The sequence below is a fragment of the Crocodylus siamensis genome, chromosome 4 (genome assembly GCF_052110815.1).
Source record: "Crocodylus siamensis isolate JL-2025a chromosome 4, ASM5211081v1, whole genome shotgun sequence".
Lineage (NCBI taxonomy): Eukaryota > Metazoa > Chordata > Crocodylia > Crocodylidae > Crocodylus > Crocodylus siamensis.
The window spans coordinates 229,443,672-229,461,602 of NC_143398.1; the positions used below are offsets into that span (position 1 = coordinate 229,443,672).

The 17,931-nt window shown below is 46.0% G+C and overlaps 1 protein-coding gene across 2 annotated transcripts in view; it reads right to left on the reverse strand.

The window, feature by feature from the left end:
• THSD7B (thrombospondin type 1 domain containing 7B) overlaps positions 1-17,931 on the reverse strand; it is a 678,955-nt gene that overhangs the window by 315,179 nt on the left and 345,845 nt on the right. The window lies entirely within an intron of this gene.

Genomic DNA, 17,931 nt, shown 5'->3' on the forward strand with positions numbered 1-17,931 from the left:
GTTGAGGAGTTCAGCCTTGTCCCCTCTGTCCGTCACCAATTGTTTCTGCCCATTTAGCAGGGGTCCTATTCCTCCTTGGGCCTTCCTTTTACTCCCTATATATCTAAAAAACAATTTCTTATTGTCTTTTACTTGGGTTGCCATCCTCAGCTCCATGGTAGCTTTGGCCTGTCTAACTGCCTCCCTACAAGCACGAGCAGAAGAGGTATATTCCTCTTTGGTGATCTCTCCCTGTTTCCACTTTTTATGTGCTCCCCTTTTGGCCCTTAGTCTGCCCAGGATTTCTCTGGTCAGCCAGGGAAGCCTCCTGGCCCCTTTCCCTCTTTTACCTCGCACGGGGATCGTCTCGCTTTGTGCGAGAAGGATAGCTTCCTTAAGGCACAGCCACCCTTCTTGGGCTCCCATCATTTCAAAACTACTACTCTGCAGTGCATCCTTCACTAATTGCCTGAGTTTGCTGAAATCAGCTTTCCTAAAGTCCAGCACATTCACCCTACTGGTTACCTTACCCACTCGACGCCTTATGTTGAATTGTACTTTTAGGTGATCACTGTCCCCCAGATGGCTACCGATCTGTAGGTCCCCTACTATGTCATCCCCCGTTGCCAATACCAGATCCAGTAAGGCATTCCCCCTAGTGGGACCATGTACCTCCTGCGTCAGGTGGAGGTCTTATACACAGGTTAGAAACCTGCGTGAGCGGTGGGACTTTGCTGTCTGTGTCTCCCAGCAGATGTCCGGGTAGTTTAGGTCCCCCATGACCACCGCCTCTTTAGCTTTTATGGTCTCTGAGAGTTGCCTCAGGAGCCCCAAATCTATTTCTTCCCCTTGATGTGGGGGTCTGTAGCAGACCCCTACCACCAAATCCTTTTCTCCTTGCCCCCCATGTAGCCTAACCCACAGTCCTTCTACTTCCTCATCCTTTGATTCTGTCTTGAATCAAAGACAGATTCTGTCTTGAATTGGTCATCCAGTGCAATCCCCTACCTGAGGATCATCTCTATCCAAACCATCCCATTCAAATCCTACTGTCATCCCTGACCCAACAAAAGACCTAACACCCTACCCTGCCACAGGTAAAACAAGGGGACGACTGCAGCCAACATCCTGCTTTTGTAAAAGGTTGTTAATATATGCTCAAGAGATTCGAGGTAGAGGGTCAAGTCCCTTGCTACAGAGGATGGCAACCCCCTCCCCCCCCACCACACACACCCACACCCACACCCACAGAGTCCACGCCAATCTGACCATGGCATAAAGGTGTTTCCTGACCCCAAATATGGTGATCAGTCTGACCTTGAATGGAGGGGCAAGACCCTCTAGCCATCAACCTGGGTTTAATTAAATACCAGCAGAAGCATTGCCACGTCCCAGTCAAAATCCCCAGCCTTGGCTGCAGCAAACACCCAATACCTCTGAGGAAAAATTTAAAAAAAAAACCCAAATCCTGTTACACGTAGCAGAAAAGATGGCGGAGAGGGAGGGTATTTTCTGACCAGCCCCATACAGCAATCAGCAAAGCCCAGAAGCATGGGAACTACCCATAGTAGAACACAGGCAAAACACAGAACCTAGATCATCCCTGCAGCAAGAGAGAAAAGGTTCTTCCCCTCTTTTTTATGACAGCCTTTCAAGTATTTGAAAATTACTACCATGTCCCCTCTTAAGAGCCTTTTACTTAAACTGAATATGCCTACTTCCTTCAGCATCTCCTGCTACAACTTACTTTCCAAGCCCTTTATCATCTTTGTCGTCTACCTCTGGAATGTCTCTAACTTCTCCATTTCCTTTCTGGACCGACCTAGTGATCGATGGGAAGCTGGGTGACAGCGACCACGAGCTGATCACCTTCACCATCTACCGTAAAGCTGGCAAGTCAGTCAGCAACACAGAAATCCTTGACTTCAGAAAAGCCGACTTTGACAAGCTCAAGAGGCTTGTTGGTCAGGCCCTCAGGGACCATGACCCCAGGGAGATGGGAGTTCAAGAAGAGTGTTGCTTCTCAAGGAAGCGATCCTCAATGCACAAGCTAAATCTATCCCAACACGGAGGAAAGGCAGCAAGAAGGCACAGCAGCCCCCTTGGCTCTCCAGGGACCTAGCGGACCTCCTGTGGCTAAAAAGGAAAGCCTACAAAGGATGGAGGACGGGATTCACCTCCGAGGAGGATTACTCCGTGCTGGTCCGGTCCTGCAGGGAGCAAACCAGGAAAGCCAAGGCTGCAACTGAACTCCAACTAGCTTCAAGCATCAAGGACAACAAAAAGTCCTTTTTCAGATATGTGGGGAGCCGGAGGAAAAGCAAGGGCAATGTTGGACCCCTGCTAAACCAGATGGGGCAACTGACAGCTGACACCCAGGAAAAAGCCAACCTATTAAATAGGTACTTTGCGTCAGTCTTTCATCAGTCACATGGGATGCCCATGCCTGCTATGGGACAGGGAGATCCGGGTGATGTGGATCCCCTACCCTCCATCAATGCTGACCTCATGAAGGAACATTTTGAGAAGCTGGATACCTTCAAGTCAGCCGGCCCTGACAACCTGCACCCCAGGGTACTCAAGGAGCTGGCGAGCCTCATAGCCCAGCCCCTGGCACAGATCTTTGAAAACTCCTGGCGCTCTGGTGTAGTGCCCGAAGACTGGAAGAAGGCCAACGTGGTGCTGATCTTCAAGAAAGGGAGGAGAGTGGATCCAGCTAACTACAGGCCCATTAGCCTGACTTCTATCCTGGGGAAGATCTTAGAAAAGTTTATTAAGGAGGCCATCCTTGAGGGACTGGCCCAAGCTAACATCCTAAAGGACAGCCAGCATGGGTTTTGTTGCGGGTAGGTCTTGTTTGACCAATCTCATTTCCCTCTATGACCAGGTGACCTATCACCTGGACAAGGGAGAAGAGATTGATGTCATATATCTTGACTTCAAAAAAGCTTTTGATCTGGTATCCCATGATCACCTCTTGGTCAAACTGCCCAGTTGTGGCCTTCGCTCCACCACAATCCGCTGGCTGGGAAATTGGCTCCGTGGTCGGACCCAGAGGGTTGTGATCGATGGCAGTCACTCATCGTGGTGCCCTGTGACCAGTGGGGTCCCTCAAGGCTCTGTCCTGGGACCCATACTGTTCAACATCTTCATTAACGATGTGGACATTGGAGTCAGGAGTGGACTGGCCAAGTTCGCCAATGACACCAAACTTTGGGGCAAAGCATCCACGCCAGAAGATAGGCGGGTGATCCAGGCTGACCTGGACAAGCTCAGCAAATGGGCAGATGAGAACCTCATGGTGTTTAACACCGATAAATGCAAGGTTCTCCACCTTGGGAGGAAAAACCTGCAGCACCCTTATAGGCTCAGCAGTGCTACGTTGGTTAGCACTACAGAAGAAAGAGACTTGGGGGTCATCATTGACCACAAGATGAACATGAGCCTGCAATGCGATGCTGCAGCTAATAAAGCGACCAAAATGCTGGCGTGCATCCATAGATGCTTCTCGAGCAAATCCCGGGACGTCATTCTCCCCTTGTACTCGGCCTTGGTGAGGCCGCAGCTGGAGTACTGTGTCCAGTTTTGGGCTCCACAATTCAAAAAGGATGTGGAGAAACTTGAGAGAGTCCAGAGGAGAGCCACGCGCATGATCAGAAGTCAGGAAAACAGATCTTACGATGACAGGCTGAGAGCCATGGGACTCTTTAGCCTGGAATTGCTCAGGCTCAGGGGTGGTCTGATGGCCACCTATAAGTTTATCAGGGGTGACCACCAGGATCTGGGGGAACGTTTGTTCACCAGAGCGCCCCAAGGGATGACGATGTCGAACGGTCACAAACTCCTGCAAGACCGTTTCAGGCTGGACATAAGGAAGAATTTCTTTACTGTCTGAGCCCCCAAGGTCTGGAACAGTCTGCCAGCGGAGGTGGTTCAAGCACCTACATTGAACACCTTCAAGAGTAAATTGGATGCTTATCTTGCTGGGATCCTATGACCCCAGCTGACTTCCTGCCCTTTGGGCAGGGGGCTGGACTCGATGATCTCCCGAGGTCCCTTCCAGCCCTAATGTCTATGAAATCTATGAAAATGTGGAACCGAAAACTCCACATAACACTCTAGATGAGGCCTAACCAGCACCAAGTAGGGAGGCACTATTACATTTCATTTCTTGCAGCTAATGCTTCTACTGATGTAGCACAAACTGCATTTGACTTTTGTGCAGCTGCATCACACTGTAGACACATACTGAGCCTGTGACTTACCAAGACTCAGAGATCCTCCTCCACAGTGCTGCCATCCAGCCAGTTGTCTCCTATTTTGTATTCGTCTTTGATTATTCTTCCAAAGGCACCTTCCATGTCATCACTAAACTTCGTGTTGTTAGCTCCAGCCCAGCTTTCCAGTCTGTCAAGATCCTTCTGAATTGTGCTCCCATCCTCCAAAATGTTCACAATCCTCCTCAGTTTCATGTCATATGCAAAGTTGCTTAAGAAGCTTTCTATGTCAGCATCCAAATGCATTGACCAGCAATGGGCCAAGGACAGACCCCCGTAGGACTTCACTCAAAACCCCCTGCCATTCTGACATGGACCCATTAATAAGTACCCTTTCCTTGCAGCCATTCAGCCACTTGTCTATCCACTTTATAGTAGTTTTGTCTAGCCCACATTTCCCTCAGTCGCTTTAAGAAGGTCATCCAGGACCCGGTCAAAAGCCTTGCTGCAGTCCAGATGCATTATATCTACAGCAGTCCCTTCATCCAACCAAGTAGTTATTCCATCAAAGAAGGATATCAAGTTTGTTTGACATTATTTGTTCTTAGTAAATCTATGCTGTTTGCTTGTGATCAGCCTTTCCTCCTCCAGATGCTTGCAAATGGCCTTCCTTAGCGTATGCTCTAGTAATTTCCCAGGTAGTGAGGCGAGGCTAACCCATCTGTAGTTACCCGGGTTCTCCCTTTTGCCTTTTTTAATGACTGGCACTACACTGGCCTATTTCCTCTGGTACCTGGCCCATCTCCTACAACCTCATTGCCAGGGGCTCTGAGATCTCCTCTGCCAATTTATTCGGTACTCTGGGATGAAGTGCATCAGGCCCTGCTTTGTATCTTCTCTTAAGAGTACCCCCTGGCTAGGTAGCAGTCAGCCCGCAGCTTCCTTGGTCTTTCATTGCTGGCCAACATATTTATATAACCTCTTCTTATTGTCTTTAACCTCCTGCACCTAATATGGCTTATTCTTTACCTTTTCCTGCCTGATTTTATCCCTACAACTTCTGGCTTTTCCCTAGTATGTATCCTTGGTGACCTGCCCATTCTTCCATCAGCTGTATGCTTTGTTTTTGCATTCAAGGTATCCTAGAAGCTCCCTGTGCAGTCATAATGGTCTCTTGCCATTCTTGTGCTTCCATCATAGATCCATAGATTCCAGGGTCGGAAGGGACCTCAGTGAGCCATCTAGTCTGATTACCTGCCCCTGGCAGGCCAGAAAAAGGTCACCAAACCCAGGATCATGTGATCCCAGCGAGGTGCCTGTCCAGCCTTCTCTTGAAGACCCCCAAGGATGGAGCAAGCACCACCTCCCTTGGAAGCCCATTCCAGATCCTTGCAACCCTGACCGTGAAGAACTTTTTTCTAATGTCCAGGCTAAACCTACTGTCCAACAGCTTATGGCCATTGTTCCTTGTTATTCCAAGGGGTGCCCTGGTAAAGAGATAATTGCATACTTCATGCTGCTCACCCCTTATGAATTTGTATGCCATCACAAGGTCCCCTCTCTTGGAGAGGCTGAAAAGGTTGAGGTCCCTTAGCTTTTCCTCGTAAGGCCTTCCCTGCAGGCCTCCAATAAGAGAAGTGGCTCTTCTTTGGACCCTCTCCATGTTGTCTGCATCCCACTTGAAATGCAGCATCCAGAACTGGACACAGTACTCCAGCTGTGGCATGACCAGTGCCGCACAGAGAGGGAGAATCACCTCCCTGGATCTGTTTGTGAAGCACCTACGGATATACAACATGGTGGGACTGGCTCCGCCAACTACTTCATCACATTGCCAACTCATGTTCATTCTGGAGTCAACAGTGACTCCAAGATTTCTTTATGCCTCAGTGGTGCTGAGAAGGTTGCCCCCTACGCTACAGGTAGGATGGCAGTTTTTCCTCCCTAAATTCAGCACCTTGCACTTGTCCTTATTGAACTGCATCCTGTTGTTCTCTGCCCACTTCCCCAATCTGTCAAGGCCTGGATCGGATTCCTCCTCACCATGTTAGAACAGTTTCTTGTTGGGGTTCCAGTATTGTGCTCTTTAGGAGCTCCCAACCCTCCTAGGCACCTTTATCCTTCAGTCTACCTTCCCATGGCACCATCCCTATTAACTCATTGAGTCAATTGAAATCTGCCCTTTTGAGATGTGGCTGACCTAATTTTGCTGACCTTATGCTTTCCCTGTCTCAGGATCTGGAATTCTATCACATCGTGATCACTTCTTCCCAAGTTCCCATCACCTTCACATCCTCCACCAGTTTTTCCCTTTTGGTCAGGAAAAGATCCAAGATAGATAGTCCCCTAGTTGTAACCACCTTCTGGAACACAAAGCTTTCCTCCACACAAGAACCAGATTGACATTTTATGTTTGGCTATACTGTTCTTCCAATAGATGTCCAGAAAACTGAAGTCTCCCATCAGCACCATCCCATAGTTTTCGGATAGATTTGTCACACCCACCACCTCTTCCTGATTTGGTAGCCTATTATAAAGCCCCATCATTATATCGGTGCTGCATAACTCCCATTTGTGGCATTAGTGAATCTCCTACTGAAATCACTGTGTCCAGTAAGACATCAAAAAGGATGCTGAAAAACTACAAAGGGGTCAGAAAAAAAGCTATAAAGCTGACTGAAATTCTGAAAATGTTATTCAAATCCTAGTTGGCATTTTCCAGTCAAGACAAGAATAAAGGTCAAGATTGAAGGATGGCTTACTGGTAGGAATGTTTAGGAAAGCTCATACAGCCCACTCTTAGGAGGTAGGAGTACCCACAAGTCCTTTTAAAGATGTTCAGCTCCTACAGGATCAGACACACAACATAGTTTCAAACTAATGCCAACTGAACTGAAGCATCAGAGTCAAGAAATCCTAATAATGTTTGGATGAAACGAATTTTTAGAGGTCATATAGTCCAACTGGACAATTATATCTAGATTGAAGGTAATTAAGTATATCTAGTTGCATTAAGAATGCCAGATGTTTGTCTAACTTCTTAAAACCTGTCAATGAAGGCAATTCCACAAGGTAAACCTCTCATCCTTTTTTGTTCTGGACTTTCTTCAAATTGTCTACATCTTTCTGTGGTGCCCAAAACTGATCACACAATACCCAGATGAGGCTGCTACAGTACTAAGCAAAGCTGAATAAGTATCTTCTACGTCTTACCTCTGACACCATGGTTAATATAGCCCTTATTACAGATTTTCCTTTTCTGCAAAAGCATCACTGTTGACTCAATCAGTTTGTGACCCATAATAACCCCAAATCTTTTCCTGTCTCTGCCTAGGCAACTGTTCCTCATTTTGAATCCAGAAGCCCCTGCACCTATCTCCTTGACAGATAGCAGACTTCATGGCCTCAGCAGGGGCTAGCAAGCCTGCAGCTTTCACCCCGCTGTACCTTAACACACACCGTCACCCATGTCATGAGTTTTGCTTGTCCGCAGCTTGAGGTGCAGTTTCCCCCAAAGCCCTGCAGCCATCTGCTTGAAACTTGGCAGGCTTTCTGGACTCACCGGGGGCTAACATCCCTGCAGCTTTGACCCCACTGTGGCTTAACATGTACATGTGACATGAGTTTTGCTTTCAAGAATTTGGGGTGCAGTTTCCCCCAAATCCCTGCACCTATCTCCTTGAAACTCAGCAGGCTTTGTGCCTCAGTAAGAGATACCATCCCTGCAGTTTTCACCCTACTGTGGCTTAACACAAACACGTGACATAAGTTTTTCTTTCAGAACTTTGGGGTGCAGTTTCCCAGAAATTCCTGCACCTATCACCTTGGCACATGTCATGCTCTCCACAGAGACTACCATCCCTGCAAGTTTCATCTGAATCAGCCAAAAGACAACAAAGTTAGAGCTATTTCATTGATTCCCCATTATACCCTATGACCGAAACGCTGAATCTTTTCCAAATTGATTCAGAAGCTCTGAATTGATTTGGAAAGCCTAAAGCTTCCCGAAATTTGATTCGGATTCATAGATTCAGCGTTCAAATCATCTGAATCATCTCTGAATCTGAATCATGATCCGAAGCTTTGCACAGCCCTAATAAACAGATGTCCTTAGAGCAGGATCAACTGTGCTGAAATGTGTCAGCATTAGATGGCACAGATGTCTCCTGTTGTTTCAAGTCAAGGCACAGCAGAGTGGTATGTATACCCAGGTGATTTCTGGGACTCACCTCTGCAAGTGAGGAAACCTGGGCAGGCACTTCCAGGGCTTTAGGGACCCAATCCTCTGGGCTGCCCGTGCTCTTCTACCATAAAACAAACAGATGTATGCCTTAAAAAACAGCACAATTCTTTACCGCTTATTGTCATAGCTACTATTTTGGGCATTTGTGGCACAAGGGGCATGGATGTCCGTTTGCTTGGATTTTGTGCCACTGTAGCAGGGAGTGAGAGGCTCTTGTTACTTTAAGGGAGAAAATGCAGCAGAAAGAGCCCCAGGAAGCTAAACAGGGGTTAGCTGCAGGAGGGAAGGCAACAAAGGGAGTGACTGCAGCCTAGGCAGTCAGCTGCTCATTAAGATAAAGGGGCCCACCTGCCAGTCAAGGGAGCAGCTAACCAGAAGAAGCATGGTGTGGGAGGCATCTAAGCCCACAGCCTGAACCAGGGCAGTCAGCCTGGTCCTTCAGGCTGCAGGGAGCAGAGCACTGCAGTGAGAAAATCTCTGTCTGAGATCTTGCTATGCCTGGGAACAGTGAATAAGGAGCTAGGGCTTGCAGGGGACTAGGACCCAAGACGAGTACAGGCAGTGAGATAGGTGTTTTAGTTATAGCCAGAATGATGATGTTTTGTTGGACTGACCGGTGGTTTGGGTTGGGCTATCAGGGGTAGAGGAGGTCCCAGCACTGCCCTAGCAGGGTGGAGTCTGGGCTAGGGGCCCAGTGCACAAATAGGACAGAGACAGGGCCAAGATGCTCAGTGCCCTAGCAAGGCAGAGAGAGGGCCAAGGGACCTAGTGCCCTAGCAGGGCGGAGTCAGGGCCAAGGGGCCCAGGGCCTGAGCAAGGTGGAGTCAGGTCCAGGGGCCCACCACCCAAGAAGGTGAGCTAGAAAAGGACTGAATCTGGAAGGGCTAAGGCCAGAGCCCAAAAAGGATGAAACCAGGGGTAGGCGCTAAAACCCCAAGAGAGGTTAAATCCAAGAGGGCAAAACCAGGACCCAAAAAAGGTGAGACTAGAGCTTGAGCCCAAGCCCAGAAGACAGGTCTGGCATAGTGGACCTTAGGTTAAGAGGACCAATGAGAGGAAGGGGGCAGAGGCCTAGCGGGGGGCAAAGTATCCCATTCGGGGGATTGACCAATAACATCCATGATGCATGAGTGGAGCTCCAGGGGAGGTTAGAGGCCACAAATAGCCTATAAGACAATTGTGCCCTGGGGGATGGATAGGCAAGCATGAGGACAGGAGTGGGACTGGTGGGGTACAAGAGGGATCTGTTGACAGAAAGAAGGACTAGGGCTCACTCTAAGACCCTTGGGCAGACTCCCTTCAAGGTGTGGCAGGTGGAAGGAGAGGGAGGGTATCAGAGGTACCCAAGCAAGGCAGGAGTTATAGCCATCAGTGGGAATTATGGCTGCCCCTACGGCCCAGTCCTGTTATAGCCGCTAACAAAATTTTGTGGTAGCATAAAGATGATGCCTGCTTCCAGCCTCAAAGAAGCAAAATAAATTCATTTTAATGAATTTATTCTCCACAAGTATGCTTCATTCCATTATAATCTAGATTGAATGTAAAATAATGCTATGTCTTCCTGTATATCAAAGTTAGGCTGATCATCTTATAATTCCCCTCATATTCCTTTTCTTTTTTTTGAAAAAAAGGTATAAGTTTGCCTTTCTCCAGTTCTCTGGGACTTCCCTGTCCTCCATGAGTTCCCAAAGTTCATTATTAATGTTCAATGATTGCTTTAGTTCCTTAAGTACTCCAGGTTGAATTTCATCAGACCCTGTCAATTTGAATATATCTAACTTATCTAAATGTAATCTATCCTATTATTTCCCTATTTTGCCCTGCATTCCTATCCCTTTATAAAACTAATTGAATTAAGTATCTGGTCACAATTAATCTTTTTTGTGAAGGCTGAAGCAAGGAAAGCACCGGACATGTCAGCTTACTCCGTGTCCTCCATTATTTGCTCTCCTTCCCTATTGAGTAACGGGCATGACTTTTCATTTGTCTTCCTTTTACTTCTAACACATGCAGAACTTTACTTTCACTTCTTGCATGATTTCTTTTGATTGTCAGCTTACTGAAGAGCTCATGATGCAGCTCTTTTCCCTCCCTATTAGTCAGAGTCATATCTAAAATTATTGTCTGCTAGTAGCTTTCTGTACCTTCTGACACAAAGATTTGTCCCAAAACAGTGCAAAGACTTGAAACACTAGTCCTAGAAAATTACTTTCCCAAAAGCTATCTACAAAGATATCACTTTAAAAATGTATTGGAGACATTTTAAAAAGTTCTATGTAAATCTGTCTAAGTAAAAAGTAATTTATACTTTCTGCTTTGAAAATACCACACTCCCTGTGAAACTCATTTTCTTTCTTTAGGATCCTTTAAAGATTTATGCACTATTTATACAAAATTTCTACTATTTAGAAAAAAATATATAGTACATTACATTGTAGAAAAGAGTAAAATTTACCAAATCAATGAGCCCTATCCCTAGTACAATGAATGCCTCCCTTGACAGACTGCACAGTTAGCTGAACTGTATTATGCAAGCTCCATAATGCTACATTTTTGCATAGAGCCAAATCCTGAAGTCTTTACATAAACTCCCATTGAAGCAGATGAGAGTTATTCTTTGCATGGTTTGAAGACAGATGTGGGCAAACAATCATTAAAATTAAGAACTAAGGAAAAAAATGCATAATTCAAATGGGAGTTAGCTACAGAAATTACTTTCTTATTCAAATCTGTTTTTCATCACACAGCAGCAACCCCACTAGCAAATAGTATAAAAATTACACAGAAATCAACATTAAAGGAGCATCAATAAGGTTGAAAAGTCAAATACTAAAGGGCTAGGAAGTGCCAGAATTAAAGTTACTTGTTGTGTATGCATTATGATACAGTCTTTAATTACATGACCACATGTTTCTTTTTTCCCATAGGATTCCTGCCTTCTTCGATGTGCAGGATGGACTGTGTTCACTTCATAGCAGTTATCCAGTATTTTTACCGTAGTTGTTCAATGCAGGTCTTCCTTATTACTTCATACTATTCAAAATATGATCTGGAAAGCAAATCGCTTCATGGGTTTTTCTATGGTGCTATTTTGTCTAGGTACCCTACAAATCGGGATCGATTTCTCTCTAAAACATTCTGTGAGGGGTGAGGGCAGTATAATCCCAGTTTTATGTCTGGGGAATTTTGGTTCTTAGATAGCGAAAGAAAAAAATACATTAATTTTGGTACCCAATTTGAGGAGACCTTATGGAACATTTTGTTCAAAGTTCAGTACCTACTGACATCAATTCAGTTGTGACTACGCGGCATTTTTCATATCAAAAGAATCTTAACTCAGGCATCCAGAAAGTGAAGAATAACCAAGTGACCACCTGTTAAAAGTTTAGTATAAACAGCCTGTAGAAAATCAAACTACCCATAGCAATGTAACTGCCTCAATCATGAGCTCACTCTTTCCCTTCCTCCAATCCTCTCTCTCATTTACTACCTTCAGACTCCTAGAACAAATGAGGCAGGGGCCCCACAGAAATCTCCTATACTACTAAATCCTAACCTTTGCCAAATTTGTCTCCGTTAAAAAAATGTGGTGCTCAAACAGTTCATAATGTCACCAAATTTTTTTTAATATGGCAAAACAGTGATTTTTTTCCCTGGGCATCTTTGTCTCATGTGGTTTCAAATCTGATCTAAGCCACTGGTGAAATAAATTAGATGCCCATTTCTCACAAAACACATAAGGGTGAAATGACACACTGCAATTAGATCATGTGAACAGCACTTTAAATGTGAATGATCACACATTATGTCCATTCACTAGTGCTAAGTGACCTTTAGGCTTCTTAAAGTTATGCCAGTTTGGGCAAAGATTATCTTTGAGCTATGCTACCTAGCTCAAGTTAACTTCTGGGTGTTCACCTCAGATACAACCACCAATCTGCAGTCTTCCAGTATCCCAAGAGGCACTGCTCCCAGGCTAGCTACCATCCAGGACTCTACAGCCCTCTACAGCTGGTGGATGGGGATGGGGTGAGTGGGGAGGGAGGGAAAAGACTCAAAAGGGGGTAGGGGAGGCAGAGGGAGAGCAGCAAACCAGGTAGGTGAAGGGGGTATGACTGAAAGCGGGAAGAAGGAGGAAGTAGGGGGAAGAGGCAAGTGGGTGCGGGGCAAACTGCTAGGCTGCTACAGCTGGAGCTTAGACTGCTAGGCTTCCTTCAGGTAGGCTGTTGTCCCCTTCTGCCCCCTCGATTCCCAGAACACTCCCCTGCCACCCAAATTGCCCCCTTGGACCTGCATTGGCCTCTCCAACCCCAGTTCACTGCCCTGCCATCCCAATCAGCTCAACAGTGGTGGAGATTCTGGTGGCTGCTCCTGGGGTCCCTGAAGACCATGCTGTCCCTGCATGCCCAGATCCAGCTCCTGCCAGGCTCTTCAACTGAAAAGGAAGCAGGGAGGAGGGAACAGGGAGAGTGAGGAGTTGCCAGGCAGTTGTGGGGCCTGGTGGGGGCTGGATCTGGATCTGGATGTGCAGGAGCTGCAGGAAGCCTGGGGGCAGGCAGGAAGGGGCACCCCCTCCTCCACCTGTACTGCCATCGACACTCCTTTCAGGCTGATTGTGGTGTCAGGGCAGTGATTCAGGGGTGTGTGGGGGGAAATCTGGGGTTAGATGGAGGGCAGCAGGGCAATTTGGGGGGCAGAGGGAGAGATTAAAATTGCACAGAGTATCCATTCCCCCCATCCTCCCTGGCCTATGCTGTGGCTAGGGAGCCACCCAGCAGGGCAGGCACGAAGCAGACTTGCAGCCCTTAGCCACATACCTGCTCACCAGCCCTTTATCTGCAGGTCTGAGCTGTGCACATTAGAAAGAATATTAACCTCAAATGTGTGACTGATCACTAGCACCATTTAACCTTAACACAGACAAACATTATTTAGAATTAGTACTTGCTTACTCTAACAGGTACTCTCACCCTAAGAGTGATTCACAACAAAATTGTTAAGTTTTACTCAGGACAGCAAGGGCCTAGAACAACAGGAGTATAACACACTTATATACATTGAAAGAGCACAGAAAGTGTTTGCTAATAACTTACATGTAAAATAAAGTTTGGCTCCATGTTTCTGTTTTCACAAGCACAACAATTCACCAAGTTTACTCAAAGTGATTTATAAATAAACTTAAATGTATTTTCTCATCTGTATTTAAGCATGAAATTAATTTAGTATGTATAAATACCAACTGCCATGATTAGAAGTCAACTGAAAAAACAACCCTAGGGCACATCTACAAGAGATGCTCTGTTGCCAAAATAATGAGCTATGGTGATGCAGCTTCTTGTTATGGCAACACAGCATCAGCAGGCACCAACTGTGGCCATGTGTAGATGCAACAAGGGGCATGTGTATATGACACTTTAAAGCAGTTTAAATGCTTTTGCACTGGTTTAACGGTGCTTGCATGCGTCAGTGGCGCATTGCACAGTAATTCCAGCCACTGTAGCAAATTTGGCAGCGTAATGCACCTTAAATGACTTGCGGCACAGCAAACAAACTCCTCCGAGCGAAGCACTGGGCTCTGTGCAGCTCAGGGGCCGTGCAGGAAGTCCATGCAGGCAGCCTGGCAGCAGTCTGGGAAGGCAGGCTCTGCCCAAGATCTTTTTTTTTCTCCCTGGAGCCTGCCTGCCTGAGCTGCATGGGGACCCAGTGCTTTCCTCTGCCGCTGTGGTGCCCCCCAAGACTGCCCAAGCCGGGTGCCTGTGGCTAGGTACCACAGGGTGGGGGGGGGCTGCCACTGTCACAGAGGGAAGCACCAGCCCCCACCCTCCCCCAGCCCAGGGACCACTCTGCCCACCAGCAGCTAGGTCACCTCTCCCTGCTGCTGGAAAGGCAGGTAAGTTCAGGTGTGCACATGACATGGGTGTTTAAAGGGTCCTAAATTGAAGCAGTGTTTTTAAAAACCCACTGCTTCAATTTAGAGCCCCCATTTTGTCTACATACACCCTGTTGTGATGCCAGTGCTACTGCACAGTAGCTCGTGGCTCATCAGAAATAACCCATGCACCATTTAGCACTTTAGCAAGTACTAAATGACTGCGCAGTACCAACTGCACAGTCAGGGACACGTGTAGACGTGCTCCTAGTTATTTAGAGCTTTACATTATGATGACCCTATAAAATATTGTCAGCATGCTAAACACTCTCAATAATAATTTCTTCTCAAAAGAGAGAGAAAAAATTAAGGCCACTGTCACATTTTACATTACTCAAAAATTGTATTTTAGGGATGCAACCATCCCTTCTCACTTCCCCAGGTTAGTCTAGGTAGACGATTCATATGGCAAATCTGAGCTACAAGAATGGATGCATCTGGCAGGTGATAAACTAACTCTAGCACACTCCAGAAGTTTCATATTCTACAACCTACATATAATCTGTTTTTGGTTAGAATTGTCATCTTTATCCTCAAAGGCCAACCACATAAATTTCGTTTTAGGAGACTAAAGTGAATAGAAGTCACCGTGCAATGTCTGAAATGGCAGAATCAATTACTTTACTTGCCCCAACGTTTGTATTCCTGAGCCACCACAGGTATGTGATTCAATTGCCATTCTTTTGTGAATGATGTTGTCCATGCATCTGTTGTTACCCTAGGAGCAAGGATCTCGACACTTTTCAGGTATGTGTTAACCTGCTGCAAAGAGAGTGCCTGATGTCTGATGACATTTAAATGCAAGGAAAATGCCAATTTTTAAAGTTGGATGCAGTTTTCTCAGATGAACCATAAACAGCTGAACTGGTAAAACGCTGTGCAAACCTGATTTTGCAATTGCATGTTTGCCTAAGCTCTGATCTTAGGCTGGTACACATTTAATTTTAAATTTATCATGCATTACCTGCTCCTGCTTGATCTGTAGCTTAGTTATTTACCATCTGTATATTGTTTTCATTAAATACAACTCCTCTACAAAAAACCTGAAACCCTGACAACCCACATACAGAGAATGGTTTCTAACTTTCAGAGCACGCTGCAGTTTTAAATGGGTAATGAAAATTTAAAAAAAACAACTTACAATGCAGCTATATCAGTAACAAATCTAGCAAGCAACTCACTCCCACAACCAAGAAGTTTTAATTTAGAATTATATTAAAATGATAACACCAACAAGGAGGTTAAATAATTAATTTCTTCTCATTTTAATTGTAGATGATTATTTAATAAACAAAGTAATTTACCAGGTAATTTATTCCACTTCTTTATAGGCAGCTCATTTAATGTCCAAAAATAAACAGCTAATTAAAACAGGATTCATTGATTTTAAAAGCTACTCATTTACCTAAGAAATCTAACTGAGATCAGGTTATGTGTCCACTGAGATATTTGGAGGGTGAGGATGATGGTGGTAAAAATGGAAGTATTCTGATACCAAAAGACAGTTTCACCCAACAACAAATTTAATACAGAGTTTTGTACTGCCATGGGGTATGTACAAGTGTTACATTTAGATCAATCTAACAATGGTTAGGTCAGTCTAAATGCTCGCTCATGCAGATGTATGCACTCCAATCAGCCAAAAAATGGTGTGCCTGATTTAAGTTCAGGAAAGGATTAACTCGATCTATGAAGAGATGAACCCAAACTAGCAAATGCCTGTACGCACTAGCAGCACAGCCCCAGGGCTGGGAAAGCTCAGCCACTCACCCCAACCCTGGGCTGTGCAGTTCCTAAACACATCCCCTTTCCTCCTCCCCCAGCTCTGACGGACTTATTTTTAGCCCTCCAAGTCCCGTCCCACCCCGCCCCAAGTTACTTACTTCAAGCTTTCCATGCTACTCCCAACAGTAGCAAATGCCTGCAGGGGCCATTCCCACTCTAGGGGCCTTGTAACATTGGTCATTTTGGACAGACCCTAGAGCCCTTAACCCTTGGATTGTCTGCACATTAACACCTGCAACTGGTTTTAAGCACTTGCTAGGCAGTGATGCCACTTCAGGACAGTGCCACTTCAGGATTATCTCTGATCTGCGCTACCCAGTTCTTTCTGTACTAATCTGCAGCCATGTTAGGAGACACCTTAGTGTATAGACCCCGCCTGCCCCCCTCCCCTGCTGGCGCAGATCAGGCCCACGGCCCTCCACCCCCACCCTCTCCAGCACCCCAAATTCCTCCTCACTTCTTCCATGCCCTGTATCCTGCATACTTGTGCCAGCCACCAGCCCTGCTGTGCCAGCTGTGCAAGCAGTTTAGCCCTTCCCTGACCGCTCCCGTGGGACAAACAACATGGGCAGCCACAAGTAATGCCCCATGGATGGAGGGGGGCAGGAGGCAGGGGGGAAACCCAAGGGGCAGGAAGGGAACCCCGGGGCTAAGGGAAAGCCTGGAATTTGGAGGGGGGGGGTTACATTTCAGTTCTTCAAGCCCCTGCTGGCATGCAGTGACTGCTTCAAGCTTGTGCTTACACAAACTGATCAACATTTGCACATCTCACAGCATAAAGTATAACAAGGCTCTAGGTTTAGATGGTGAAAACCAAGCTGCCTAAATCTATAGCAGGTGTCCCAAACACTTGCACATACCCATAAATGCCACAAACAGACAACAAATCATTACAGAGTATGCTAAAGACTTAATGTAGCAACACTTATCTGCTAAATGAAAAAGATAAATGGTGTTTTACGTAGCAGTCTAAAGCCTTGATTCAGATCAAATGAGCACTGCCTCATGTAGGCAATTTAGATAGACAGACAGACAGACAGACAGACATATATCAGGAGAGGGGTGACAGGGTAGGTTTCTGATACTGAAGACAGAGTATCGGGATTTGCAGATAAAGAGAATTGTTATTTGTGGATCTGTTTACAAGGGTCCAATCATCCACTGTAAATCTCCCTTTCCCACAGCTGCCCTAACCTTTCTTTGAACTACAACCCAGAAGTACAAGAATTACCAAACGTTTTTAAATCCCATTTCTGGACCCAATTCTTGAACCCCGCAAGGAGGGTCATGTGCACAGATCTTTACAAATGTATACAACACTAAAAGCAAAAACAACTGCAATAAAAACCACCACCCATGTACTCTGCCTGATCTCCTCCTTTCATTGAAAACCGATGGGCAGACCCATAAACCACCTCCTCTTTGGACCCTGAATAGGCTCCTTTCTACTCTCTTCTACTCCCACCCCAAGGACCTTCAAGAGCTTTTTACCATGAGTGTTTCTGTCCAAGTTTTTCCCTAGCAGGGCATTACCCTTGCCCATCTCCCTCCTCTGAGCCTCCCTGCTTCAATATCAATTCTTATCCCGTGCCCCTTCCCAAAATGCCAGTAGCAGCCTCTGCTGTCATCAACCAGGACTTAATTCAGTGCCAGCAACTCAGCTGCAGGATCAGTTGTAGCACAGCCAGAAACTCCTCTTGAGAACACAAGAACCTCTGTCCTCAAATGAAAACTGGATTCTTCCAGTGCATTCTTCTCCCTGATGAAAGCAGACCCTT